Source organism: Enhydra lutris, unplaced genomic scaffold (assembly GCF_002288905.1).
Source record: "Enhydra lutris kenyoni isolate GAN:26980312 unplaced genomic scaffold, ASM228890v2 scaffoldscaffold35, whole genome shotgun sequence".
Lineage (NCBI taxonomy): Eukaryota > Metazoa > Chordata > Mammalia > Carnivora > Mustelidae > Enhydra > Enhydra lutris.
In genome coordinates, this window is record NW_019154119.1 from 15,950,312 (window position 1) to 15,964,283 (window position 13,972).

The following is a 13,972-nucleotide window of genomic DNA, read 5'->3' on the forward strand; positions in this document are numbered from 1 at the left end:
CCCCTCCAGCAACCCTCAGTTTGTTTCCTATGATTAAGGTTCTTTTCTGTTATGCTTACTTTAAATTCTTAGCCTGTCTTTTCTCATCTCTGGGTTTTGATGGTATTTGGAATCCAGTTGGTTGTTTTTCTTTTGAAGCAGTTTTCTTTGGCCTGTCGTCTCCTGCTCCCCTGGGGCAGTATCAGGTGCTCAGGGAAGGGCCAGCCCCAGAGGCCTGAAGAGGGGTGGCCCACCACCTACAGAGCCAGTACCTTCCACTGTACCTTCGGGAGAAAGGCCCCACCCTGAGGGGAGACCCTCCCACAGCGGAGGGGGTGGGGAGCGGAGCCCGAACCTAACATTCCTATTTGGTATCTCCCTCTCTCTCTCCCATTCTCCTCTCTTAAATTTTTGGCCTGTCTCTAAATATCCATATAATTGCTCCAATTATAAAAATGATACATTTTGTATTGTAAGAAAGTCAAGCAGGGGCACCTGCGTGGCTGAGTTGGTTGGGCCTCTGCCTTCCACTCAGGTCATGATCCCAGGGTCCTGGGATCGAGCCAGCCCCACATCAGGCTCCTTGCTCAGTGGGGAGTTTGCTTCTCCCTCTCCCTCTACCTCTGTGTGCACACACACACACTCTCTCTCTCCCCTCTCAAATAAATAAATAAAATCTTAAAAATAAAAGTCAAGCAATATAAAAATGTACAAACAAAAGGTAAAGTTTTCCCATAATAGCTAGCCCTGAAGATGGTGTCAGAACTTTCTTTTTATATCCGCACTGTTGTCTGGAATCCTCTCATACGTACCAACTTTCTCAATATGCCTGCACATCCCTCCACGTTAGCACCTGGGAATGTGGTATTTGGTTAAGGGTACAAGTTCCAGATGTAGGCTGCCTGGGTGTGACTCTGGCTTCCCCACTTGCTAATGAGTGTGTTTCCCCCGTTGCAAAATGAGCCTAACAGTACCTAGAAACTACTTCCTAGGATTATTGTGAGGGTGAAATGAATCGATACATGTAAAGCACTTAAGAAAGTTCCTGGAACGTCAAAAGCACCAGGTAAATATTCGTGGCCATTATTGTATTTTTGTCTAACCAATTGCCTGTAAGGAACGTTTCAGTCATCTCCGATTTTTCACTATTAGAAACAATGCTGCAGTCTACAGGGTTGTGTTTCCTAGAAGAAGAACTTCTCGGTCAAGTGGTGTAAACATCTAACATTTGGGTCAGTGCCATCAAGCTGCCTGTGAGAAAGTTGGCCAGTTACACTGACATGAATGAATGGGAGTGTCCCTCTGTCTATATGCTGCCATCAGTCTTGTACGGATGGAAACTGATATCTGCTTGCTGTCTTCATCTGAATTTATCTAATTATTAGTGAGAATGAATATGGACACATGGATTTTTAAAAATTTCTTTAAAGATTTTATGTATTTGTTGAATGAGAGAGAGTGCACATGCAAGTGGGGGGAGGGGCAGAGGGAAAGAGGGAATCTCAAGCGGACTCCATGCTTCGTGTAGAGTCCAATGTGGGGCCCAATTTCATGACCCCAAGATCATGCATGACCCAAGGCAAAATCAAGAGCCGGTAGCTTAACTGACTGAGCCATCCAGGCACGTCAACACATGGATATTTATCTAATGTCCATTTATATTTCTCCTCTGAATTTCCTGATGTTTGCTACCTCGTTGATCGGGTTCGTCATCATTTTCTTACGGAGCTCTATTTGTTTTGGAGGGTACCTCTTTTTCTACTCTACATACAGCAGTTATATTTTCCCAGTTTTTTACGTATGTCTTTTTTAAAATGAGAACTTTTTAATTTTGAAATAATTTAAGACACACAAGAAGTTGCAAAATTAGCACCGAGTTCTGGTGTACTCTTCACCCAGATTCCCTCGATATGTTACGTAACCGTAGTGGATTGTCAAAATCAGGAAATTGTCATTGGTGCAATGCCATTGAAACTTATCTGGACTTCACCAGTTACTTTCTTCCTTTTTTCTTTTTTAAAGATTTTATTTATTATCCATTTGGGAGAGAGAGCGAGAGCACACAAGCTGGGAGGGGGCGATGGGAAGAGGGAGATGGACAAGCAGATTCCCCACTGAGCAAGGAGCCTGCCCCGTGGGGCTCCATCCCAGGGTCATGACATGAGCAGAAGACAGACGCTAAACCCAACTGAGTCATCCAGGCACCCCGGATTTCACCAGTTTCTACATGCACTTCTGGGAGTGTTTGTGTGTCCTTGGTTCTTGGAAATTGGTCACAGGTGTAGACTTAAGTAACCATCACCAAATGAGGATGGGAAGTATTCCACTGCCACAAAGAAAGTCCCTGTGTTACTCCTTGGTAGTCCATACCATACCCATCCCTAACTCCTGGCAATCACCGGTCTGTCTCCATCACCATAATTTGTCACTTCAAAAATATGATATAAATGGAATCCTGCAGTGTGCAACCCTTGGAGACTGGCTTTTTGCACTCAGCATAATGAGCTCGAGGTGGATCCGTGTTGCTCAGCCTGTGAAGAGAATATTGCTTTTTATTTCTGAGTGCTGTCCCATGGTGTGGTTGCACCACTGTGTATTTAACCCTCCCCCTGGTGTAGGACATCTGGAGTTTTTTCTAGTTTTGGCTATTACAAATAAAGCTGTGGTGAATACTAACATGTAGGTTTTTGTGAGAATATATGCCTTCATTTCTCTAGGATAAATACTCAAGAGTGTAATTGCTGGTTCATACGCTAAGTGTCTGTTTACTTTTATAAGAAACTGCCGAACTGTCTTAGAGAGTGGTTGCCCGTTTACATTTGCGCTAGCAAGGAATGCGAGTTCCCATGGCTCCACATCTCCGCAAGCAGTTGATATTGTTGGTAGTTTCCATGTTAGCGCTCTAGTAGGTGTATAATAATGTATTAATGGAGCTGTAGTTGGCATTTCCTTTCTGGGTCATGATATTAAACTTCTTTTCACGTGCACTTTCTTTTTTTTTTTTAAGATTTTATTTATTTATTTGACAGACAGGAATCACAAGTAGGCAGAGGGGCAGGTAGAGAGAGAGGAAGGGAAGCAGGCTCCCTGCCGAGCAGAGAGCCCGATGCGGGGATCGATCCCAGGACCCTAGGATTATGACCTGAGCTGAAGGCAGAGGCTTTAACCCACTGAGCCACCCAGGCGCCCACATGCACTACCTTTCAATTCACACATCCTCTCCATCAAAGTGTCTGTTCGGGTCTTTCGCTCATTTTCTAGTTCAGTGGTCCTCAACTGAGTGTGATTTTGAACCCCCAGGGGCATTTGGCAACGTCCAGTGATGTTTTGGGTTGTTTTCTTGCTATTCAGTCTGGAGAGTTCTTTATTAGATTTTAGATGCAAGTCCTTTGTGAGGCAGGTGGTTTGCAAATATTTTCTCCCAGTCTGTGGCTTGTTCATTTACCTTTAAATATCATTTATGATGTCTTGAACTATTCAGAGGTTTGTAAGTGTTTATTTGGAAAGGCTGTTAAAAATTTCCGGTTTCTGGTTTTGCTGTCCTGCTAACACACCACACAAAGATACATTTTCTTACAGGACATTGATAGGCATTACTTTGTACACTTGAATCTCGGATCTGCTGAATAAGTTTGGGCTCTACTCTGCTTTTTAGTAGCTGAGCTTTACTTTTTTTTAATATTTTATTTTTAAGTAAATTCAACACCCAATGTGGGGCTTGAAGCACAACCCCGAGATCTAGAGCTTCGGGCTCTACCAAGTGAACCAGCCAGGTGCCCCTGAGCTCTACTTTTTTAAGTTGATAGGTCATTGTTCCAAGCCCTTACTGAATAATCCACTTACCCTTTCTATACTAATTTTAGTTGATAAGGATTTTTTGTTTTGTTTTTTAAGTAGCTATATTTAGTCCAAAGTAGGGCTTGAACCCAGCACCTGGTGATCAAGAGTTGCACGCTCTACCGACTGAGCCAGCCAGCTGCCCTTCTTTTTATTTTTTATTTCAAGATTTTATTTATTTATTTGAGAGAGTGAGAGACAGAGACAGAGGATGGCCGGGGGAGGAGGCAGAGGGAGATAGAGAAACAGGTTCCCCGCTGAGCAGGGAGCCCAATGCAGGGCTCAATCCCAGGACCCTGAGATCATGACCTGAACCGAAGGCAGACTCTTAACCCACTGAGCCACCCAGGCGCCCCACAGCCACTCCTTTTCCTATACTAATTTTAAATGTATCTTTATCCTATAAAATACAGCACTAAATTTCCATATGTATGATCTGTGGATTCTCAATTATGTGCCATCGATCAATTCCCATATTTTTTAATTATTGCAGTTATTTATTTATGTTTTATGTCTGCTGGGGCATGATTCTCTCATCTTCTTCTGCCTTTTTTTTTTTAAGACTCCACACCCCGATGTGGGGCTTGAACTCAAGACCCTGAGATCAAGAGCCACACGCTCTATGGACTGAGCCAGCCAGATGCCCTCATTAGACACTTATTCAAGTATTTCTGGGCTATTCTTGCAGTTATTTGTCACATGAATCTTAAAAATTCCTTTGTCAAGTTTAAATTAAAACAAACCAGGGGCACCTGGGTGGCTCAGTGGGTTAATCCTCTGCCTTCGGCTCAGGTCATGATCCCAGGGTCCTGGGATCGAGCCCCGCATCAGGCTCTCTGCTCAGCAGGGAGCCTGCCCCCCCGATCTCTGCCAGTCTCTCTGCCTACTTGTGATTTCTGCCTGTCAAATAAACAAATAAAATCTTTTAAAATAAATTAATTAATTAAAACAAACTGGAAACAACTATTAGAGTTTTTAAATTATAATTTCATTGAGTTTGTAAACTATTTGGGGGAAATACTAAGTCTACCCATTTATGAACATGACACGCTTCTTCGGGAAGATTTTGTTCAATGACCACCAGTAAGTTTACTAAGGTTCTTCTTGTAGGTTTCGCACGTTTCTACTTGGATTTAATTCTTAGTATCTTTATAGCTTAGTGCTTATTCCTTTTTGGTGTTCCATGGCCATTCCAAGCTGACCCCCACTTAGAGCCCTTGGGTTAGTTGTTCCCAGGGCCTGAGATGTCCTCTCTCCTGGTCTCTTTCTCCAGCTCACTCTTCTCACTCTGATCTCAGCAGAGGGTCCGTGGCTTGGTCACTCCGACATACCGCCCTATTGTAATGTTTTCCATAGCACTTGTTAATCACTTGAATATTTTCTTTTTTTTTTTAAGATTTTATTTATTTATTTGACAGACAGTGATCAGAAGTAGGCAGAGAGGCAGGCAGAGAGAGAGAGGAGGAAGCAGGCTCCATGCCGAGCAGAAAGCCTGATGCAGGGCTTGATCCCAGGACCCTGGGACCATAACCCGAGCCGAAGGCAGAGGGTTTAACCCACTGAGCCACCCAGGCGCCCACTTGAGTTTTTTCTTATTTAGAATGTAAGCGTATGAGAGCAGGACCCAGCAAGCCGTTTCCTGCTGCGTTCCCAGCACGGAATCCCAGTATGTTCTTGACAAATACTCATTGAATCAATAACAGGGCAGAGAATCCATGATCTCCCTTCACTTCCCTCTTTCTCTGGAGATATCGCTGTCAGAGTTTGATGCATATTCTTTATTATGTTCAATCAATGTCACAGTCTTCCTAGATCACAGAGAGCTTTTATGAGAAGTGCTGAATTTAGTCAAATACTCTCTCAGCGTCTACCAAGAAAACTGTGTGATTCTTCCCCTTAAATCTATTTAGACGCGATGTGCTACACTGCATCCCGGAACGACGTCAGTAATAGCCACCAACTAATATGCAGCATTTACTATATCCTGAGACTGTCCTAAGCACTTTGTCTATTTCTTTATTATAACTCCTGACAACTGCACAAGGTACGCATGTCATCACCCGCATTGTACAGACGAAGAAGGTGACACAGAGGAGGTAGGTAGCAAACAGGTGAGACTAGGATTTGAGCGGTATGGTCCTGTTCCCGAATCTGTGCTATTAACCCCAGAGTTAGTCTGTATCGATCACGGTCTTTTATTCCTTTACCACTCTACAAGACCCAGTGGCGTTGTTTAGATTTTGCATCAGTTACACACAAAAAATTGCTAATATTTAAATTACATTTTCTATTCTCACATAGCTTAGAGTCTAAGTAGCTTCATTAGAATCATATTAAGAAACTTTACATATTTTCTTTGCTCTGATAGAGTTTAAATGATCTATCTCTTGTAAGCTTCATAGCACTTGCCCGTAAAAACTATCAAGAATTAGTGCCTTGGGGCACCTGGGTGGCTCAGTGGGTTAAGCCTCTGCCTCATGATCTCACGGTCCTGGGATCGAGCCCCACATCGGGCTCTCTGCTCAGCAGGAAGCCTGCTTCCTCCTCTCTCTGTCTATCTGCCTCTCTGCCTACTTGTGATCTCTGTCAAATAAATAAATAAAATATTTTAAAAAAAAAGAATTAGTGCCTTTTTGTGCAGAGGGAGGTAAACTTTTTTGGGGGGGGTAAGATTTTATTTATTTGACAGAGAGCGAGACAGCGAGAGTGGGAACACAAGCCCGGGGAGCAGGAGAGGGAGAAGCAGGCTTCCCGCTGAGCAGGGAGCCCGAATAACTTTTTCACGTCCTTCTATGGGGTATATACAGTCAGTATTTCTATCTGCACTTCAGTGAGGGGTCATTTGAGAATAGCAGAAACTACTGTAGCCAATTTAGGCAGAAAAGGGTCAACTAGGGGGAGTCAGTGCTTACAAAATTATTGAAAGTGTTAGAGGGCTGGGCTCTGGGAGGAGCTTCCAGGATCAACTTCCAGAACAATGCAGACCTGGGCCACCAGGGCCATGACCAGAGGACTGGGATAGAGAGGTCAAGGCCCCTGTGCAGGGGTCAAGTCCACACTGTTTAGCCAGGATCTTTGCCACAGAGTGGATGCTCTGTGCCTTTCCTTGTGACCCCCGCGTAGCTAGAAGCTGCTCTTTCTCTTTGAACTTTTTATTTTGAAATAATTTTAGATTTATAGAAAAATTGCAAAGATGTTATAGAAGGTTCCAATGAACCCTTCATTAACTTCCTCTAATAGTGGCATCTTACCTTTGTTAAAAGTGAAAAAATTAACATTGGTACCAAATGATTAACTACAGACTTTATTCTGATTCTGCCAGATTTCTCACTAAGGTCGTCTCCATGCGAGGATCCAGTCCAGGCTTCCACACTGTGTTCAACCTGTTTGTCTTGTTTTTTAATGTTTCTTGTTTTTTAATGAAATCATTAATGCCCCTGTATGGATTTTTGAGTGTATTTTGATCAAATTCCGCAGGTTTTAATGGGTGTGATCTAATTTTTGCAATCTTTCTAAATTTTTGGTCTTGATTTCTACCTTGATCTGAGTGATTTAGAAAGTCAAAAATTGGGGCACCTGGGTGGCTCAGTCATTGGGCGTCTGCCTTCGGCTCAGGTCATGGTCCCGGGGGTCCTGGGATCGGGCCCCACATTGGGCTCCCTGCTCGGCGGGAGCCTGCTTCTCTCTCTCCCACTGCCCCCTGCCTGTGTTCCCTCTCTCACTGTGTCTCTCTCTGTCAAATAAGTAATAAATTAAAAAAATCTTAAAAAAAAAAAAGAAAGTAAGTAAAAAATGTTAATTATTCATATATTTGATTTCCATTTCAGATATCTTTTCATTCCCACTCTGTTTCTCACATAGTTTGGAGTGGCTTCCTTATAATAAAATTAAGAAATTTCACATATTTTCGGGGTGCCTGGGTGGCTCAGAGGGTTAAGCCTCTGCCTTCGGCTGGGGTCGTGATCTCGGGGTCTTGGGATCGAGACCCGCATCAGGGAGCCTGCTTCCTCCTCTCTCTCTGCCTGTCTCTCTGCCTACTTCTGATCTCTGTCTGTCAAATAAATAAATAAAATCTTTAAAAAAAAAAAAAGAAATTTCACATATTTCCTTTGCTTGATATAGTTTACCAGAAAATATGGCATGTACTTTTTCCTTCCTTCCTCATTTTTTAAAAACTAAAAATATGCAGAGAATAATGTAATTTTTAGTTTTTTTGAGGGACTGTCATGTTGTTTTCCATAATGACTGTGCCCTCTTACCTCTCACCAAGAGGGTACAAGGGCTCCTTTTTTCCCACATCCTCATCAACACTTGTTATTTTATGAGTTTTTTATTTATTTTATTTATATTTTAATTTTTAAAAAAGATTTTATTTGTCAGAGAGAGAAAGAGAGAGAGAGAGAGAGCACAAGTGGGGGAAGCAGAGGCAGAGGGAGAAGCAGGCTCCCCACTGAGCAAGGAGACCAATGTGGGACTCAATCCCAGGACCCTGGGACCATGACCTGAGCCAAAGGCAGATGCTTAACTGACTCAGCCACCCAGGCGTTCCTATTTTATGGTGGTTGTTTTTTTTTTAAATAATAACTATTGTGGTTTGGGTTTACATTTCCAGCATTAACTTTTATGGGAGTGTTTTTAATGGGCTGACAATGCGGAGTTTGGAAGAAAATTGATACTGTTAACTGTTGCCTCTCACCCTATTTGGTGAAAGAGGTCGAAAACATTTGACAAGAGACCAGAGGTTCATTTGAGGTGGGACATGGAAACAGAGGGGCCATAACTCCAAACGTGGCCTTTGGAGTCACAGACCTCGTCTGCTGCCCTCTGCCACATCTGTTGGGGAACTGAGCAAGCTTCCTCTTTCTCAAGCCTTACCTCCCTCATTGAGAAAATGGGGCGTTAATGTTTCAGCAGGACGTGTGAGGCTTCAGTGAAAGAATTTATGGCGTCTAGCACAGCACCTGGCATTTGGTAGTCCTCAAAAACTGGTAGCTATTATGAGGATTAGGAGTTTTGTTCCAGAATTTTCCAAGCCCCGCCCCCCTCCCCGGACCCACCATCCAAACTCTCCACTGCATGGCTTGATGAGACCCAGGGCAGGTGGCACCACTGTTCTTTCTCACTGGGGCCTGATGGGCAGGCCCAGGGAGGCTTATCTAGGCTTGGCCCACGGCTGAGGACACCAGTGTGGGGAGATTACGGAGGTTCAAGATACGGAGGTTCGAATCTGCTGGATGGGCAGATTCAAAACCTGCAGAATCACACTTTGGGGGCGGGGGTTAATAAAACCCAAAGTGTCCAGAAGGTGCTCCAGGAAGTAGAGGACAAGGATGCCCAGATCGCACACCCAGCGTGGGTCTGAGTGCGCTGACTTCACTCGTCTCAGCTCGCGCAAGCCAACAGCCAAGTCCTTGAAAGGCCCTCAAGGCCTATGGGTCAACTCCCCACTTTCCTCCTGCCCCCCAAAGGTGTAGGGGCATAGGGGAAGGACACGACCCCGGCAATTTCTCGGCTCTTACCCCACTGGGAATGGGCAAGCAACTCAAAGCCTTGGGCTAAAGAAACCCAATTTCAGGCCAGTTGCTGGCCACAGGCAGAAAGAGAAACTCCTACTTCCAGCAGCATCTGGAGCTTGAGAGAACGAAGCCGGAGACTCGGAAGCACAGAGTGGAAGACAGACCCAAGGCAGAGCCAAGCAGAGCAAACCAAGAAGGGGACCCAGGACTCTCCTGGTTGCAAGTGATAAGACACTTGAGCCAAAAGGGTATTATTGATTTAGGTGCCTGAAAAGCCCAGAGTGGCTATCCCACCCTGCCCACCCCTCCCCGCCCCCAGCACCCTCTACCTCCACCCCATCTCTGACATCATCATTTGGCCCCGGTCACCCCCGTGCCTGTTCATTCCCAGGCATCTTCCTACACATGACCCACCTTTCTTGCCCTCCTGCCCCTTCTGAGACCAGAGGGGGTGTGTGTGAGAGAGAGACCCTCCGGTTCTGTGTTAACAGTTCAAGGAGAGCTAAAGAAACGGCGCAGAAAAGGTCTAAACATTACTTAATGTTACTAAAAAAATAAAATCCTACTGATACTTAGTTCTTTAAAATCTGAACTTTTTACTTACTTTTTTTCCTATTTCCTCATAGAGACTGGTGATTAATTTAGGGCCTGACAAAAGATGTGCCTCTGGAATTCAGAAAATATTCCCTTAAAAATAGGTACACACACACACACACACACACACACACACACACACACACACACATTCTCCCAGCCCTTCGGGAGCGCGCAGCTCAGGCGTCATACCTAGGAAACCAGCTCTTGTCTTCCTCTTTCCCTATGGTGGGCTCTGGCCAGCTTGGCTCTTTGAGGTGACTCCACTTGGACCCGGGCTGATTTCAGAAGCATCAAGGACAGCTGCCATCGCGGTGGGCTGTACCAGGTCCCCACAAAGCCACAGGGACTCCATCTCTTCCTCCGAAAACTTATCCCTAGGAGATACTCCTCGACAAGGGCTTCTGGGAAATGGTACCCCCCCATCTCCCTCCCGGATGCCACCTCAGCAGGTTGGAGACCCAAGACATCCTGAAGGGAAGACCCTATTAGCCTCTGGGACTGGCGCAGGTGGCCGGCACCCCAGCCCCGCTCCTGGACGCAGGGCCCATCGCCTGGCCTCCAGCCCCTGATCTTTCTCAGCTTTAGGAGGAGATGTGGGAAATAAGACCCCACTCCACTCCTCACCGGCCTTTCCAGGAAAGGAGAGAAGCCATTTAAACTCAAGCTCTTTGTTTCCAGCGTCAGGAATGCACTAAGAGAGAAGAAGCACTTGAACCAAAGTGGATATATACGAACACCCTTAATTCCACACTTTATCTCCCAGTCCCAGACCCTGAGTCCATTTACGCTGACCAGTGGTGAAGATGATGAACCCTAACGCTTACGGAGCGTGCACGGTGTCCCATGTTGACGACCCTGTCTCACAGTGGAGGCTGCTGCCGTGACTACCTTTGAACAACCGCAGAGCACACTCCTTGGCACCTGTTAGGGGCACCTGTTAGGGGCTGCTCTTTCGTCTTCGTGAGTTTACGTAAAGATCCTATTCATTTCCGCAGTAGATATTACATTTAGTCAAGTGCCATCGAAGGAACGAGTTAGCGATGGTGCGGGGTGTTGGGGGGGGGCGGATGGGGCATGTCTCCTAAGCCCCCCTCAAACGAACGCCCCACCCAAATAAAATAGTGCGCGTCGCAAAGACTACAGGTCAAGTCCCACAGCCACTGTCACACCCTCAACTTAAGGGCAGATGGCCGCCCCTCAGCCCTGCTGGGAAGGAGAGGTTCTGGAGAACGCACCAGCCCCGCCCCGCCCCGCCCCGCCCATGCAGCTTGAGCTCCGATGGAGTCCGGGAAGGGCGATATCACTCTTGGTCTGCAGGGGGCGCGCTGGCGCTACGTCGGTCACAGGTTCTTGGTCTCCAGGCTGGAAGAAGAAAAAAACAACAACAAATAAACAAAAAACAAAACCCAAACCCCGGGACCTCTCCCCTGCTGCCTGGGAGACCGGAGAAAAGCTGATGGAAATCATGTCTTCAAGGAGACGCTGGAGGAGGGAGCTCGGGCTTCACGTTGGCCTGAGAGCTGTGACACAGTTCATTATGTAGAAGATGCCGGGACACATCTGTTTTGCAAAGGAGACATTTTTATTTCATCTAATGGTTATTGATACAGTCATGTTGAACATCAAAAGCAACACTACTTTGGACGGAAGAAGCTGTGTGACCCTGGGCAAGTCCCTTACACCCTCTCCAGGCCTGAGCTTGCCCACCTGGAAAGACAGGCATTTAAGTGTCCTTTGAGCGCTGACAACTGATTTCTACTCTACTTGATGAGACCAGAGCCAGAAGGTAAACAAAATTGTGCCGTGCTTAAGAAGTCAGTCCTGCCTGTCCCGGGTGCATTGTCCCAGTACTATTATTCTAGGTGCTGGGAGAATAGCAGGGAACAATACAGAAAAAAATCCCCGCCCTCTGGAGTGTACATTCTAGCAGGAGGTAAAGAGAAGCAAGCAATAAACATAACAAGTTTAGTAAATTATATGTTAGAAGCAGAAAGAGGTTTGGAAAGAAAAATAAAGGGGATCTGAAGTGTAGAATGCAGGGTTGATTTAAAATAGTCCTCCCTGCAGTGATGAAATGCAACTGAGTGGGATCCATCCATGAGGATGGACGTGAGCTGTGCAGCTTTCTGAAGGAGTGACACAGATGCAGCCAGTGCAAAGGCCCTGGGGTATGCATGTGTCTGGCATGATCAGGGATGGAGAGCAGGGAGGCTGGCAAGGAATGAGAGAGCCATGGAGGTGGTCAGAAGCGGCCACATTCCGGCTATGTCATCAGAAGGCCAAACCAAGGGAACTACTGATGTTTGAAGATGTGATGTGAGAGAAAGGAGTTCAAGATGACCCCAGGGTTTTTGGCCTGAGTAACTGGAGCAGTAAAGAATTTAGGAAGATGTTATAGTGTTAAGAAGAGGTCAACCACTATTTCCTCTGTTTCCCCACAGCCTCTTGGCCCTTTGCCTGGGTGACACCTAAGGCCTGGGTGACACGCCTGTGTCACAGGGGGAGGGGCAAAGAAATAAGGCAGTCTGGCAAAGTGAGTTTAGGAGGTCCCAAGATATGAAAGGCAGTAACTCCTTTTATTCTCATGAGAAAAAACATACGATTTTTAAACATTTTATTTTGAAATCATCTTTGGAAGAGTTGCCAAGATAGTACAGCGTGTTTCCATCGAGCCCCAGCTTCCCCGGGGGGTGACACGTGCTATCACCATAGTAGGATTACAGAGCCAGGACACTGGCTGAGGTACGTCCCATACCATTCACGTTCCTGCAGACTTGATTCCAATTTTCTGGGGTTTCCCTACTGTCATTTTTGGGGGCAGAACCCCTCTTGCATTGTGTTGTCATGTCTCCTGACTCTCCAATCTGAGACCGTTTCTCCGTCTCCTTGCTAACTGCCTGCACATCTCTTCTTTCCCGCTGGGCCCCAGGTGTGGGCAACAGTCTTGGGGGGCCATGTGGACCCCCCCTCCCCGGGCCACAGGCCCAGGCAGCCAGCACCGCGAGAGGAGCAGCCACAGCCGAACTCTCTCCCTGGCCTAGCCCACCACCCTAATCCCCTGCTCGCTCCTCTCCTCGGGCCGCCAATCCCTGGACACCAGGGCCACTTCCGATCCACACCACTGGGGGGCGCCTGGCTGGCTCCGTTGGTGGAGCGTGCGACTCTCGATCTTGGAGTTGTGAGTTCGGGCCCCTTGTGGGGTGAAGAGATTATTTAATAAAATCTTAAATAAAACAAAGAAACAGAAGCTGGGTCTGGGAGGCAGCAACACCCCCCCCTCCCACTTGCGATGTCTGTTCCCCCAACAAAACACGGATGACAGGATCAAAGTACTGACTTGGCAATTTGCTCCTGAGGCTGAAGAACGCTGCCACCAGTAAGGAGAGCCTCCCTTCCCCTCCTTGCCCCACCTCGCCCCTTTGGCCACCCCCCCGCCCCGAGTTGGGCAGCCTGCAGCCAGAGGCGCGGGAGTGACTCACTGAGCGCTGGGTGTTAGAGAGAAGACCGGGCTGCGTGGGGGGCACTGTTCAAGTCGGGAAGAGTCTGATGGCCCAGATACCATGGCAACCAAAGTTTGCTTTAAGAGTGGCTGGTGCTCACATCTTACCCAGACAGGAGAGACTTAGAGATGCATGTTGTCCTGGTGGCGTAGGCTCCGCCTCCCCGCATTCGCACGTTCAGATAACCCTCTTCTCAGGCGGCCACTAGAGGTGGGCATGTGAGCACCAGGCTTTGCAAACTGAAGATGGACGGGGATCTTTCCAGGGGGTGGAAGATGCCGGTACAGTCTCAGCCTGGGAGAGAGGCTCCTCAGGGAACAGCGGCACACACTGTGCCAATGCCACGAAAACCATCTGTGCTACTGTCTGCGGGTCTGCTGGCTGGGGTGGCTCGCTGGTGATGGAGGGCACAGCCAGGGACCGGGACACGTGGCCCTAGTGCCAGGACAGGTGTCAGGGGAGCATGGGCTCAGCAGTGAGACCACCTGAGGTTCTGGCACTGGTGGGCTGTGTGACGGTGGGCAGGTGTCTTGGGCTCTCTGA